Source organism: Homalodisca vitripennis, chromosome 3 (assembly GCF_021130785.1).
Source record: "Homalodisca vitripennis isolate AUS2020 chromosome 3, UT_GWSS_2.1, whole genome shotgun sequence".
Classification (NCBI taxonomy): Eukaryota; Metazoa; Arthropoda; class Insecta; order Hemiptera; family Cicadellidae; genus Homalodisca; species Homalodisca vitripennis.
This window is the reverse complement of record NC_060209.1, coordinates 79,618,033-79,633,436: the sequence shown is the minus strand read 5'-3', so window position 1 is coordinate 79,633,436 and position 15,404 is coordinate 79,618,033.

Genomic DNA, 15,404 nt, shown 5'->3' with positions numbered 1-15,404 from the left:
TAAAATTGTTGAATTAGTTAAGAAAAACATGTAAACCTCGCTTAATAAAGATCGGAAATCAATTTGATTTTTTAAATTTTAAGTTTCAAGCTAATATTATTTAAAATTAACATAATTTTCTTTAAAACTTCAGTTTTACTCAAAAAAAGTATGACAATCCGTAAATGTTAGACTTTTTGATCTATGGTCATGTCTAGTAGGTTATGGGCCTACATAAAATGTAATAACTAATACAATCCAACTGTTTAAATTGTTCTTTACATACACATATTTCATTTATAGGAATAGGCGTTTTACTAGTTGTAAAATTTAAAATTCATTCTTAATAGTTCTGATGTCTGTTAGGTCGGATATTTCAGCCTGCTGAGAAATAAACAGCTAATTAAAACTAAATGAGCTTTCCTTCACTAAGATCAAATAATATGTTGCAACTATTCATCCTTTATAGGAGTGCTATCGACATATGTAAGGTGACACCTATGTAACTTATTTTACCATATCAGCTGTCAAAGTCAAAATAGCAGTCATGAACGCACAAATACAAATGTGAATTAATAGTGCCATAAATAAACCAACAGTTTTCTAAAGTCCAAGGTTTACGGTACTTGTAATTAAAATTAGCCATGTTATGGATTTCAAATAAAAACTATATTAAGAAATTAATAATTTAGTGTATAATAATGTATATTTAAATTCATTAATCAATTAATAAAGTGTATACTTTATTAATTAATATTACAATTTTTAATATACTCTTAGTTTTGATTTAATTTTTTAACAACAATAGTTATCTGTTAGGTTATTTTTTAACAGCCTTGGACAATTTTAATTGTTCCCTTCCTGTTCTTACGAAAGCAATGTGTTAAATTTGATAAATATTATATTTCCGAGATTCTGAAATTGGAATATTTTATTATTAATGTTTTAAATTCCAATTGATATGCTTCTTGAACACTACAGTTTCTTTTTTGGTTTCATTATATTGTGTAGTACAACAGCTGAGAAGGAAGGACTCTGAGCCAGAAGCGTTTTTTACAATTGAGAGGAAATCTGGAATACAGGAAACATTACATAAATAAGTCACAATAAGCACTGATATTATAAACATATACAAGGTATAAAAACAACAAGCTGAGGAAACCTGTACGGCACTATACGGCTTCCAGAGTGACAGGATGGGTAGAAATGAGGATCTGTCAAGATTCTGTACAACCACCATAAAGAGGAAATTATCCTAACCATAGTTCCAACCTCAGAAGAAAAGGAAGGCTCTAATCTAACCTCCACCAGTTGAAGTGGACAAGGGAGGTTTTGTGTGCTTGCCAAAGCCTTTAACACTTTAATAGCCTCAGAAACTACAGCAGTAAACTAGACATATTGATCTGTTTATCCCTTTACTCCTCTATTTTAATATTCGTGGTCAGTGATGTGATGCTCCTGAATAATCCCTTAGGTTGTTGGTTACATCAGGTTTTACAGGACTCAGTGTAAGTTCTACTGCTAGGTATATTATGTTAATGTTTTGCTCTGTTACATGATAGCCATGAGTAATGTAAAATATTAGTGTCTATGTGTGACTTCACTATTTTTCCATTCATTGTCTTGCTGAAACCCTATCAATTAATTGTCTTGACCTTTGTAACATGTGTTGAGACACTATTAATGGCCTTGTTTGTTGATTTTAAAAAGATATACAAATTATACTAGTATTGATCTGAAAAAGTAGTTTTTTAGTTAAGGCTAAAAAGTGGATTTTGTATTTAAATTTTGTAATCAAAATACAAAATTAAAATATGATATAGATTATAATTGAAATAAATTTTGGAAAAACAACGTTGTAAAAATGATTTAAAAAATCGTAAAGGAATAATTAAGATAATTAAAAATTTCAAGTTTAATGCAAATTATAGCATTGGCAAGTTTTAAATTGTACTTGTATGAAATTAAAATAATGATCACAAATTTAATCTTAGTTTGGTTTTAACATTGTCTTCAAGATTTTTGTTCTGTTTTCAGATTGCTTACTTCTTAAAACACTCAGATCCCAAGGTTGACCAGCAGATGTTCAAAACCAACACAACAAAGTGGATAATAAAGCTTGTTGATGTATTTGCTCTAAAACTCTCTTTTTTGGAACTTGAAGCAGTATTTGATGTTTTTAATATTTTCTCTGAGAAATGTTGTGAGCATTTAACAAAAGAGATATGTGAGCATATCATCACTGTTACAAAAGCATGTCTGAATGCTGCTGGAGAAATAAATCTAGTTTCGTGTTGCTTACTGCGTCCTAGGATGTATGAGCTATTGTTGAAGCTCGCAATGGTCAGCGATGGTAGTCACTTGGACTCGTTGTTGTGTGAGATGCTTCGTGACAAGATGTACGAAGTGAGACACACAGCATTTGACTTTCTTTGTTCATTACATTCCGACAGTAACTGTTGTCAGAGATTTAGTGAAATCTTTACAAATTTACCTGTTATTGCTCGTGACCATTGCAAATCCATAGTGTTTCAAATTGTGTGTTGTGAATCAAATGTGTTAGAAATATTCATGGAAATCACTTCAGACTTAGCAACAAGGACGCACTTTTATCACTCTGAAGATAAAATCAAAATTTTGAAAGCACTTAAGACTTGGGATAGAGCATTAAAACAGTTTTCTGAGATAAACAATGTTCACACAGAGTCAGGAAAAATATCCTTTCTAGTATCAATGTGTAAGGACTCTCATGAGGAAATGGCTTTGAATGCAGTAAACTGCCTTTCAAAGTTTTTTTGCCTTGAGGTGAGTATTATAATACCATATACCCATATATACAAATATTAAACTGTTTCCATTTTGAAAAACCTGTACTAACTTACATTTAATAATATTCCCTTACTTAAAAGTAGAAATTTAGGCAAGCTGCTTTTGAATTCAATAAATAATGCATGCTATATTTTAAAGCAATTCCACTGCTCTGATAAGTATACCTTAGAACTAATACATCCTTCTCAACATTAAATTTGCTGATATATTTTTCATTAAGCACTATGCCATTTCACTCTTTACCCATAGTATTTTGTCTCAAGGCATCAGTAGGTTTTGCATAAGAAATGCTAGAGATTTGTGGAAGCTGTTCGGGAGAAATCATGACAAATTTAATTTTTCACATATTTCCATGAATTTTGTATAGTTTTATCATGAATAAATTAAAAATTGTAAGTATGTTGCAATGCTTAAATATTATGTACATAAATAATCAATTATTTATAAAGAGAAACACATATTTTTAGTTTAACTAAACAGTTATAATTTAATCATTTTTATATTTTTCTGATACTACCATCTTGTACAGCAACAAACATTAACAGATGTCATGCATAATAATAACTTTATGTACTATTTGAGTATTTAACCCTTTAGATCTGGCCAAAAATTGACTTACTAGCCAAGGCTGTGTTCAATCAAGGCATTTTGTATAATTTTACCAATATGATCATTACTTTGTAATGCTTATACAGTAAATGTTTGTTATTGATTTATTCATAAGGCATACTCTTTCATGTCATGTAAGTGCATTGTTTATAAACTTAAAAAAATTACTTTATTGAAGGAATTCCAATATATAACAGTTACTTTTCTATTTGTTATGGGAAATTTTTTTAATTATGACTTTATTTATGGTTTTGTCATCTATTTTACTATTATTTGAATATAATATTTCCAAATTTCAGTCCAGTGCCTAAATTTTGACAATTTATATTTTATTTTTAAAATATGCTAGGCAGTAAAATAATAACATTGTAAAATTTGCTGACTTTCCCAAAATTTATTTATATTTTAGCTTGTTATCATGCTTTATTTTTGGTTTTCATAAAAATATTCGGTTTTTTTAATTATTTGCTACAGAATATTTATGCTTATGTAGAAAACTATTGCCAATGTAAGTTGTAGATCACTCAAATTTTGCCTACTCATTGTAAAGTAAAACCACAAATTTATCAGCACTTGAACATAACCAAACAAATAAAGAACCAATGTAGTGAGGCATAAACAACCATAATTTTAAACTGGAACAGAACAAGAAACGGAAAAAGTTACACACAGTCAGTGTTTGTTGACAACAGCTGAAGGCGAGTGAAGTTTCACAACTGTGATTATCTTGAAACCTATAATTTGCTTAGCAGCTGTCAGTTTGGTTTTCGGGCCAAGCGCAGCACTGTTGGTGCAGTCCAATCTCTTATTAATGATTGTTATGAGGGCCTGGAATCAAAAAATTTAGTAAATTTTAGGTCTTATGACCTTTCCAAGGCCTTTGACACAGTAAATCATGCCATTTTAGTAAATAAGCTTAAGTTTTATAGTTTTAATAATACTGTTGTAAATTTCTTTATTTCTTACCTTACAAATAGGTTCCAATATGTTTATTTCAATGGCTTTTTGTCTGATACACGTCTTGTTCAGTTAGGTGTTCCCCAAGGTTCAATTTTGGGGCCTACTTTATTTATTATTTATGTAAATGACCTGCCCTCTAATCTTAATGACAACAGTGTAAGCACCTACATGTTTCCTGATGACCTGGGCCTCAAAGTCTGTACAGAATCAGTTGATGATTGTAGGGAGATGCTTAGTATTAAAACTTCAATTGTAAACGACTGGTATGCAGCCAACAAATTATGTCTAAATGAAAATAAAATCCAGGATTTACAACTCACCTTGTCTTGTAGGTCAAGTGACAATGATGACTTGAGTCTTAAGTTTTTAGGTGTCTACTTGCAGTCAAACCTAAAGTGGCAAACTCACATTGATTATGTGGCTGCTCAGACTGCAAGGGGCATCTTTTTGATTAGGGCTCTAAATGGAGTAATTTCTATTGATCACATGTGTATATTATGCATATATAAATAGTTTTTTGACCTATGGAATTGCTTTGTGGGGCCATTCTCATTTAGCAAATAAGCTGTTTGTACTTCAGAAGAAGGCAATTAGGATAATTGGCAATGTACATGGTAGAGAACATTGTAAACCTCTTTTTGTAAATTTTAATATTTTGACCCTGCCGTCCATCTATGTTTTAAATGTATTGTTGTATGTTAAAGATAATTTATTTAGACTTAGCAACCAAAGAGATGTACATAATCATTTTACACGTAATAGAAATAACTTAATAACTCCTAGATGTAACTTTACTAGTATTCAATGCAGCTTTCAATACCAGGGTATCAAGCTTTTCAATGCTCTACCCATGCAAGTAAAGATCATGAGCAGGACTAATTTCAAAAATACCATAAAATATTGGTTGTTAAAATCTGCTATTTACAGTGTTGAAGAGTTTTTTCTTGTAGTGCAAAATCTCATAAACTAGTTTAATGTATCATTATTGACGTTGTTATACATACATTCTTTGTATCCTGACAATAAATGCTTTGATTTGATTTGATTATATTAATTGATAAATTTTGTTGTACAGTCGTTAGTAAATAATACAAAGATACTGTAATTTATAAAACAAATATTATTTTGAATGTGTCTTTTCTTAATGTTCAACACATTAGACATTGGTCTTCAATGAGTTAAAAGGCGTTTTACTATTAATAGTACATTTTAGTAATAAAACAGTAAGTATAAAATTGTTTGTAATATAAGAATTTTGTATAGTGTAGGCTATTGTTTTACAATCCCAACATAATGTAACGTATATAAATAAATGACTTCTAATAAAATTCCTATCTATGTTGAAATTTGAAAAATTAAAAAATACTGTAAAATATTTTTGGCTGTGGATTACACAGAGTTTTTATAACTATTTATGTATTTGTAACTTTTTTACATGTCACGTACAACTTTTAAAACAGTAGAATGATTTGCAAAAGTTGCTTAGAGCAATTTTGCAACTATAAACATATAATATGGACAATATGTACTGTCAATTCTGTAATAGAATGAACAAAACTGAACAGTCATATGCTTTTCAAAATTATCAATGTCACTTATTTTCTGTGGTTACTACAAGTAATATTAAGTTGAAATCAGGTGATTATTGTATGAAAGGCTTTGGCTCCATTATGGCTGTAACTAATAAATGTAGGTGGAAAACAAATGTGCACTATATAAAAGTCTGATTGACACATAGCTTGCATATGGTGTTTCTCATTAAATAACAGTACTGGCACTAAAAGGATTAAGAAACAATGTACAGTAAATTTGATAAAAGTGAACTGAGAGTGTTCAAGAATTTTCGACAACACAACTTGTTTCAAATATTAACTAAATACCTCTCTACCTCATCTCTTAAATACAAATGTTTTGTTTACTGAACAAGTTCTTAGATATCTCATGTAACAGGGGCTGCCACAAGATGAAGACTTGGGAGCCATATGTGAGTTGTTGGAAGAGTTGTTGAACAATCCAGATAGTAGCGATGATCAGAATGAAGCAGTTTACTGTTTGTTAGCAAAGCACCTGGAAGCACTGCAGAAGGCAGCGGATCCTGTAGTCAGTAAGTGTTTATTACTTCCATCAAAATTAGCCTGGATGACGATAGATTTCTTTTTTAAGAAAAATTCTTCTATTGATAAGTATAACCAGGTTGTGTGCTCATGCAGTGCAAAATTGCTCTCGGCTTGTAGACTACAAGTAGTAAGTTTATGATTTACATTCTATGTAAGGGACATTAATACAGTAATTTATTATACAAACAAACTATTTTTATTATTCAATTTGGAGTTTTTCTGTAAATTAATTTTTATTGCAATCTCCATACTATCTGATTGTTTCTATATCCAACATAATCCTAGTCATTTTTAATGCAGTTAATCTGAATTCTGCAGTAGTTGGTCTTACATAAAATAACTACACGTCATAACTTTCATTCATTGCATTATACATATGGGAATTTGCTACAATAATAAGGGGAAAATTAAAAAAGTTTTAGGACAATATATGTTAAAACAAAGGTTATTTGAAGGTTTGAAGGTTTCTGCTGAAGGAAGAGTCTAAAATATCTGGCATTTCATATATTATATTGTACTGTATACATAGTATATTTTATTGTTGTCAAAAGGTTATACTGCAGTCATTTCTGACAAGAATATGTGTTTATTATGGCGGATTTTTAAATATCTTTTTAGAGCAATATGGAAAAATGTAACTCTATGCTTTGGTTGAGAATTCACCAACTTAGAGCTTTGATGTACTTAAGAAAGTCAACAGAGGGAATGCCTCAAATGCCTGAAAAGTTTTGATTAAAGTTGAACAAATTCAAGAGGATATGGTGGTCACTCCTTCATTTCCATCACAGAGCAAGGCACTAATCACATTTGAGAGAATTTTTTCCCATAGCCAGTTGAATAACTATCAGTCTTATTGGCCCGGAACTTGGATTTTCACATGGGAATGATTACGGTATTCCTAATAATAATTTAAATATGTATCCTATTTTAGTGGGTATAGTTTTGATATTCCTGAAACCCTAAAAAGTCAACATGTGAAGGGACTTAGCTGATAAAAGTAACAGCTTCTTGAAGAAAATTTTGCCAGAGGAACACGATTTGCTTTCTTTTTTAATAAAGAGAAAGCTTCAGACATCTGAATAAAAACCAAATATGAAACAGAGGTGGTCAATGGCAATAATGGAAAGAATGCCATATTTATTGGTGCTTTAACCAGCGGTGCTACCAACCACAGATGAATAATTTTCATCAACAGTGGCACACCACAATTTAAATTTAAATTCTGGGAATTTTGACACCATCTCATAGTTATAGGTAGATTCCCAAATGTTAGATTTGAGTGTCAATTCGTTTTTATAAATAATGTTATATCTTTTTAACTGTAGTTATTTGTAATAAATTGTTATTAAAAAATTACAAAACAATTACCTTATCATTCAAAGTTGGACGAAAAACCAATATATGTATCCCACTTTCACAGCAGTGGTATGTATTATTTTGTAAGCTAGAGTAATATGCACTCTACTACAAAAGTCTTTTCTTTGGATATTTCTGTTTTATCAATACATCTTCATGTGCTTGTCACCCTGAGACAAAGTGTGACATTGTTTGGAACAGACACGTACACACACAATGAACTGAATCGACATGTTGTGACACATCAAGACAACATTCAAATGTAAAGTGGCCTTGACAAGGAAGTAATTGATTAATACAAGCAATTCGGCTTCAACATGGCCATAGCTGTAAACAGTTGAATCGCTATGCCAATTTGAGAGCACTGAGCTCAATTGCATTTGTGGCTAACTAAGATAACATTGTGTACATTAATGCAATCAATTAAATAACAATTTGTGATCAATGTATTAAAAACTGCAAACAATGTTATTACAAGCTGATTCAACAGCTTGATGTCCTCTCTATATACAGAAAAAACTGTAAATGGTGAGAAAACATGCAAAATAGCTAACAAAATGTGTTTTATTTTTACATGAAAATTATTCAATTAACATAATCTATAACCATAAAATATTGTTTTCAGTGTGGGAATTACACAAAGTAACTTTTTCCAGCATAATAAGTGAATGAAGGAAATATTCCTAGCCAGTTTCTATTTGTAAAATTTTTACACTGAAAAATACTCCTTGGTCATTGGACTTAAGAATAGAAACCGTGTTTGTAGAATTATTACAAATACAGTATTACAGAACATAACTACAATTTTTAATAGAATAAAAAATGACATTTATAACATATTTAATTAAATCAGAGAAATATGATTATTTCTCTACTGTAAAAGACTTATCCAGTTTTGGTTGCTGTTGTGTGCAGGAGTGAAAGTGTACAAGAATTACATCATTCTAAGCAACTGGAGACAGTGGATATCTGCTGTGGACAGAGTGATTTGCTGCGAGGTTGAGATCCAAGTGATAGCTGTGTTACTGACTGCCCTCACGTTAGGGCAGTTTAATCAGCAGGAACAGCTGACTGAAGTGGTAAGTTAAAAAATATCACATCATTATGAACAACTGAATACAGTGGTATCTGCTGTGGACAGAGTGATTTGCTGCGAGGCTGAGGTCCAAGTGATAGATGTGTTACTGACTGCCCTCACGTTAGGGTAGTTTCGTTCAGCAGGCTAAAATATAAGTTAAGAATTAGTACATCATTCTGAGCAACTGCATACAGTACAGTGGACATGTGTGGTTTACAGAGTCAGGTGCTGCGAGGCTGAGGTTCAAGTGATAGTTGTGTTATTGCTGCTCTCACATCTGTATACATTACTTCTGTTTTGTTTGGATTCTGAATTTAGCCAATGAAGTTGTTTGTAAACAATATGAATAAAACTGGACCCAAACTGGATCCCTAGGGTACACCGTGTTACTGACCGTAGATCAGAGCGATATGTCCTTATGGCACAGTTCATGGTTTGTTGCAGTTCTAACACTAGCTTTTGCCCGTGCGGGTGGCTCATGAACCAGTCCCGTGACAGATATTTTACTCCTAGGGCTTCGAGTATTTTAGAAATTAATGGATGTCTAAGACAGTCAAAACTGTGATGAACTCAACTAAGCTCATGATGAGGGAGGTTGTTAATTTGTCTATAACAAATACATATTAACTTTCTGTTACAAGGATAAGATGGTTCATTAGTCTTTTTAGTGCTATTTTTCTTATGATTTTGGAGAATATTGATATCGGTGACATAGCTTGTTCATTTTTGCCCATCGTTTATGTAAAAAGTAACTTTAATCTATAAAGATATGATATTTAGTAACAATATTAATATATAAACACCAGTACATATTATATCAATAGTTTCAACCTCAACTTTTTGTTCAATATGAGACATATTAAAACTGTTAGTACCCGATAACACTACTGTGGCATCATAGTACTCTTATATAAAAACCATTATTTACTCATAAAATTAATTATATTCTGTAATTATAATGCTAAATGAATACACATAAGTTATAATTACGGAATTTTGGCATTTTGGAATAGGATTGAATGTGTTAAAATGTAAACTTTAGTAAAATATATCCATGGCAACACTTTGCTTTAACACAACAGTTTTTCATGTAAATCAATTCATGGTCAATTTTTAACCTGGTAAAATTTCTAATAGCAATGTTGACAAGGATGCTCAGGGCAGTACTGTCAGCTGTGAACCAGTTGGACAGGGGGTGGGGGGTGTTGGCAACCCGTGTTGTGACTGCCATGAGGCGAGATAGCCACTATCGGCGAACCACAATCAGCCGCGCACTACACAGAGCAGTGGAAGAAGGCTACCTCAGGCTCAACCCCAGCACTGGGCGATACTTCTCTCGTGGAGTCACCAGAGCTCAACTGTATCGGAACTCGTCACAGGACGACATCAATTTTCACATATTGATCAATAACGAGGAGCCGGTCTTGTCGGTGTTCGAGCCAGAGCTTATCGTAATGGCACCTGTATCCGACATGCAAGCGATCCCCAGGCAAACCATTCCTGGGGAGAGGATTCCACGACTGAACAGGAACAGAGAGCTGGTGCAAGATAGAATAAGAAGAGAGGCAATCCCACCCCACATGACCGGAGCTGAAACTCCTATAGCTCAGCGTCGCCAACGCTTCGGCCAGTCCCTGTGTCTGAATCTGAAGAATTTGTCCAATAAAATTAAATCACTAGAAAGATTACTGAAAGAACAACCATCTGAGACAGTGGATAATAATATTCAATCTGCTAAACAGTTGTAGATGTGGGGTTTATTCCCACAATTTGTGTATTGTTAAATAAAGTACTGCCCTAAAAGCTATCACCAGAATGTATGTTTTGAGCTGATATTTTTCTAAATACAGGAATGTATCTGATATAAGTGTAACAAAAGTCTAACAAAACTCTCTACACAAACTTTAGGATATTGTTCCATGGGCCAAGAGGAGCAAAAAACTAACTGCACCTGATAGTCTATCTCTTTGTTTACCATCTGTCAGTATGTTTTTAGATTTTTTTATCTCAGAGACCAGGAAAGATAAACTCAAATTGGTCATAAAAAATTTTGTTTTGACTCTCCTGAAAATTTTGTTTTGTTACATTATGTTTGAGGTGATGAAATGCGTACTGTATTTATTAAATATACAGGGTGTAATTAAGTCCTGATATGCTTGGATATATTCCAAATAAATTGAGATATTGATTTACAACCTTCACCAAACTTATTAAAATACTTTTTAATGATAATAAAAATTTCCCCCTTTTCAAAGAGAGGTACGAGGGGGGGATAACTTCAAATTTTCAAATTGCAACCCCTATCTTGTCACATGTCATTTTAAAGGTATATTCGATCCAAACACAATGACTAAACAAAACATTGCTACAACAAACCTAGCAAAAGTTAGGGGCAAATAACCCATTACATTCTAATGCCACATAGAAAAAGAAACCAAAACCAAACCAGGCAAGAACCAAAACTATGCACATTAGAAACATTAGTACTATGTAAAGAATAAGCTGGGCACCTCAGTCTTACTAAAAGATATTATGCATACATTGTATTCAAATGCGCAATACTTACTTTGGCATTATCCCTACAGATTATTATTTTTTGTGTTATTTGCCCATAATTTTTTACTAGAAATGGTGTAGAGGTGTTCTCTTAGTGTCATTGTGTTTGGATCGAATATACCTTGATAAGATAGGGGTTGCAATTTGAAAATTTAAAGTTACTCCCCCCATTATTCCCATTTGTTTGTACTACAATGAGACACTTGAAATAGAACAGTGCTTAACCTTTTGTTTTCCAATCTTTGAAGTGATTGGTTATTATTGGTTTTAAAGTAAAGTAAATATGTCTTATTTTACCAGGCGAAGTAAAATAAGACAGGTTGTTTTCTATGTGAGAAATAACTCAATGATAAGTTATCGTCACTAATTGTCTATTTAAATATTCTACAGCCACAATTTGTGATTACTACCAATTTTATATATCTAATTATAAAAATTTGGGCTTTTAAAGTTTTGAACAACTTATATTAATTAAAATAATCTAATTTAGTCTTTCAAAATTGGAAAAATGTAACAACAATATAAGTAGGGATGTTGTCAGTTGTCTGTTCATGTGCTATAAAATCATTCTGACTATTTTCTACTTCCCTTGTGTATGCATTTTATTAAATTTATATTTATTCAAATTTGTAATGGTGGTGTAACTGGAAAATGTATTCAGTATAGGATTGTCCAAGTACAATACAGATAAATATTGTTTTAATGTAATTGTGTCTAGTACACATGAATCTCACGTGTAAACATTTATGTCAATGTTTTTTCTTAACATAGTGACTAAGTGTTTACTATGTTTGGAAAACCTCTTGATACTATGTCTGGTATTTTTGGTGCTGCTTCTAGGGAATATTTCCATCTGTAAAAATTTCTTGCATTCATAGAGTTATACAATTATCTTGATGAAGTAGTGTATTACTTCGATGGAATACTTGATAAATGTAATGTGGACAAACCGTGGGCGATCTGTTGCAGGGCCGGGTGTTTGACAAGAGTGAAGTGAACTGTGACTATGAAGAGTACACTCTGAGCAAGCTTTGTGGTGAGAAACTGAGCGAGCTGTGTATAAAGCATGAGGGTTTGCTTGGTAGACCTTTGATGCCTAGCTTGAGACAGTGGTTGGAGGCAGAGACAGGGTTGGCAGGGGACTGCCTCTCGGAGATGATTGCGCTTGCCAGGATTAGTGCCTTACAGATCGACACAGCCACCACACAATCCTGTCAGTTCTTGAGCCAAGGCTATCAACGATTGAGGCTCAACCGTTTAAAAATAAAACATTTTTTATGAGGGTTGAATTTTATTGACATTACTTCCTTCCAAAATACTACACTAAGTATTACAACAATGGATATTGTTTATCTTATACAACGTTTTCTACTATACTGATAGAATTGGTCATTTATGCATCAATGTCGATATATGAAGCAAAAACATTGGTTATGTAAACTAAATAAAATAGCAAAGTGCATACAAGTGAAGTAAGAATTCTGAAGATCACAATACGGTTAACAACCAGAGAGAAAATATATATTAAATAAAATGTGAGAATAAACTAGTTTCCGTTTTGTATTCAAACAGTTTGCCTTTAACTTGTTTTAACTAAACTCCTGGTTTGACGCAAACAGCTAAAAAATCATCCCTTGTAAGACTCGGTTCATAAATTTTATCTAAACCAAGACTCAATAGACAATAGATAATAGATAAATTCTTTATATACAAATCATCAAAAAATGCAATGATGTCAAATATTAAATGGTTAGTTTTTATTGAGAGTATTAATTCCAATTTCCAGTTCAGGAACTCATCCATGGTATAGAACGGATGGCTAGAGAACCATTTGGTCAGTGCTGTCTTCAGTCTCTGACCTTGTAGCATTTTTATATCTTCAGGAAGATGGTTGAATCTGTCAATTTTATTGCTAACTTTGTCTGTATTTTGATGAAATATTGTCAAAAGTTTAAAAGTCTGGACATTGTCATTTGGGCTATGGCTAGGAGGAGAGTGCCTACTGTCTTTAGCAGGTGGACTTTGGTTGGCCTTGGGCTGCAGCAGGGAGCACTGCAGAATTAGCATCCTAATTCAGGGAAATGCTCTGCACATAATATTGGATCATATACCACAAAGATTTTCCTTTGACAAACCTTTCAGGATTCTAATATCTGCCAGAGAGGTTTGAATGGAGAGAAATAAACCTCTTCCACCTAATGTCCTGGCTAACTTGGGCTCAGTGTCCAATATGATGGTCCTCAACCATTCTGTGGCATTCCTTTGGGGCTGTCTCAGAATGGGTTCACACTGAACATGAGAGAAGGTGGAGGCTGCATCAGGGTCTGAGAATGAGCAGAATGCCTTCTCCTAGGGTGGTGTCTGACCTTCTCTTACTGAACAATAAGAGCAGTGTTGAGCAGTGTGTTCTCGTATTATATGTCTGATTACGGGTCATGGTCACCTGAGGAAGTATCTTTACAGAGTCAGGATCCGCTCTGTAGAAAGTGTAATGAGCAGGAGGAAACTGCTGAACACCTGCTCTTTGACTGCCCTGCAATAGCAAGGGAGCCGTACGCCATGTTTGGTAGTCCAGACAAGGATGGCGAATTTCCTCTTGAGGACCTGATTGGTTGTTTTTGGCGGTTTGTAGAACTGCTGAAACGGTAGACTGGTCAGCCACATGGTGTGCTTCCGGGGTGCGCAAAACGCCCTTGAGGATTAAGTGCATGGCAATAGACCGCCCCTTAGAAGAAAGGAAAAAGGTAGCACTAGAGAAGAGAACTTAGTACTGTGAAGACCTGGAGGAATGATAGAGCTCATTGTAGTTCATGATAAAGACTTCAGGTTTTTAGACAAAGTAGTCATTAAGTTTTGACTGTTTTGGTGGTAAACAGTCACCATCATAAGATTTTTTTCTTTAGTTTCATAAGTAATACTATCAACCTACGAAGTGTCTTTTACTGTCATCAAACTTATATTGATTGTCATGTAGACCATAATTGTAATAATTTGGTATGGAAAGATAAATATAAAGAAATAAAATTGTCTCATTTTGATTAACATTTATTCTATTTGGAAGCACATTCATTACAGGTACATTCAATGCACAATAATCATTATTGTCTTGTCATCGCTCTTTAACATCTAAAAACATATAATCTCTAATTATTATAACACTTAACAAGCAGTATTTTGGACAAAAATACAAACAACTCTCTATTTTCACTAACAGTCTCATAGTAAGCCTAACAGTTCAGTTCACTAAAGTAAAATTGAACTTAGTCTCTCAAGCCGCATAATATGAACAGTTTGATATTAACACCTATTGTCTTTTAGTTACAATAGCATTATAATAACTATATGTTACCACTAAAACAATAGTATCTGATATAATTATACATTTTATTGGAAGTTAAATGTTTTTTAGAATCAAAATGAAGATACCTTATCAACACTTAAAATTGAACTTTAGAACAAAGTAATGATTAAACAGTATTGTTTTTTTTTTTCATTTAGAAAAATATCCCGCATATCAGAGAAAGTTTGAATATTTTCAACCTGATGTATTGAAATTTCACGTTTTTTAGAACATTTAATACAAGAAACAACTTGTGTTAATAACACTTTATACAGTAAAAAAGGAATTTTTTAAATTCTGATAAACCTTACAGAATTTGACAGGTTGAGCCCTGTTAGGTCAACAACTAGTGTCCAAGAATTTGTAATACATAAAACTATACATACATAATACAATTCATAAAAATTGTTAATTTTTTATTTAATGCTTTAAATACAAATTTTTATTTAAAAGATAACAACCACATTTAAAAAAGTATAAATGGCAATTTTTTTAAATTGAACTTAGATAAATAAACTTTATAGATTAAACTTGTTGAAACGTGTAACAGATTGGACTTAGGATTTTATGCAGTGAGAAG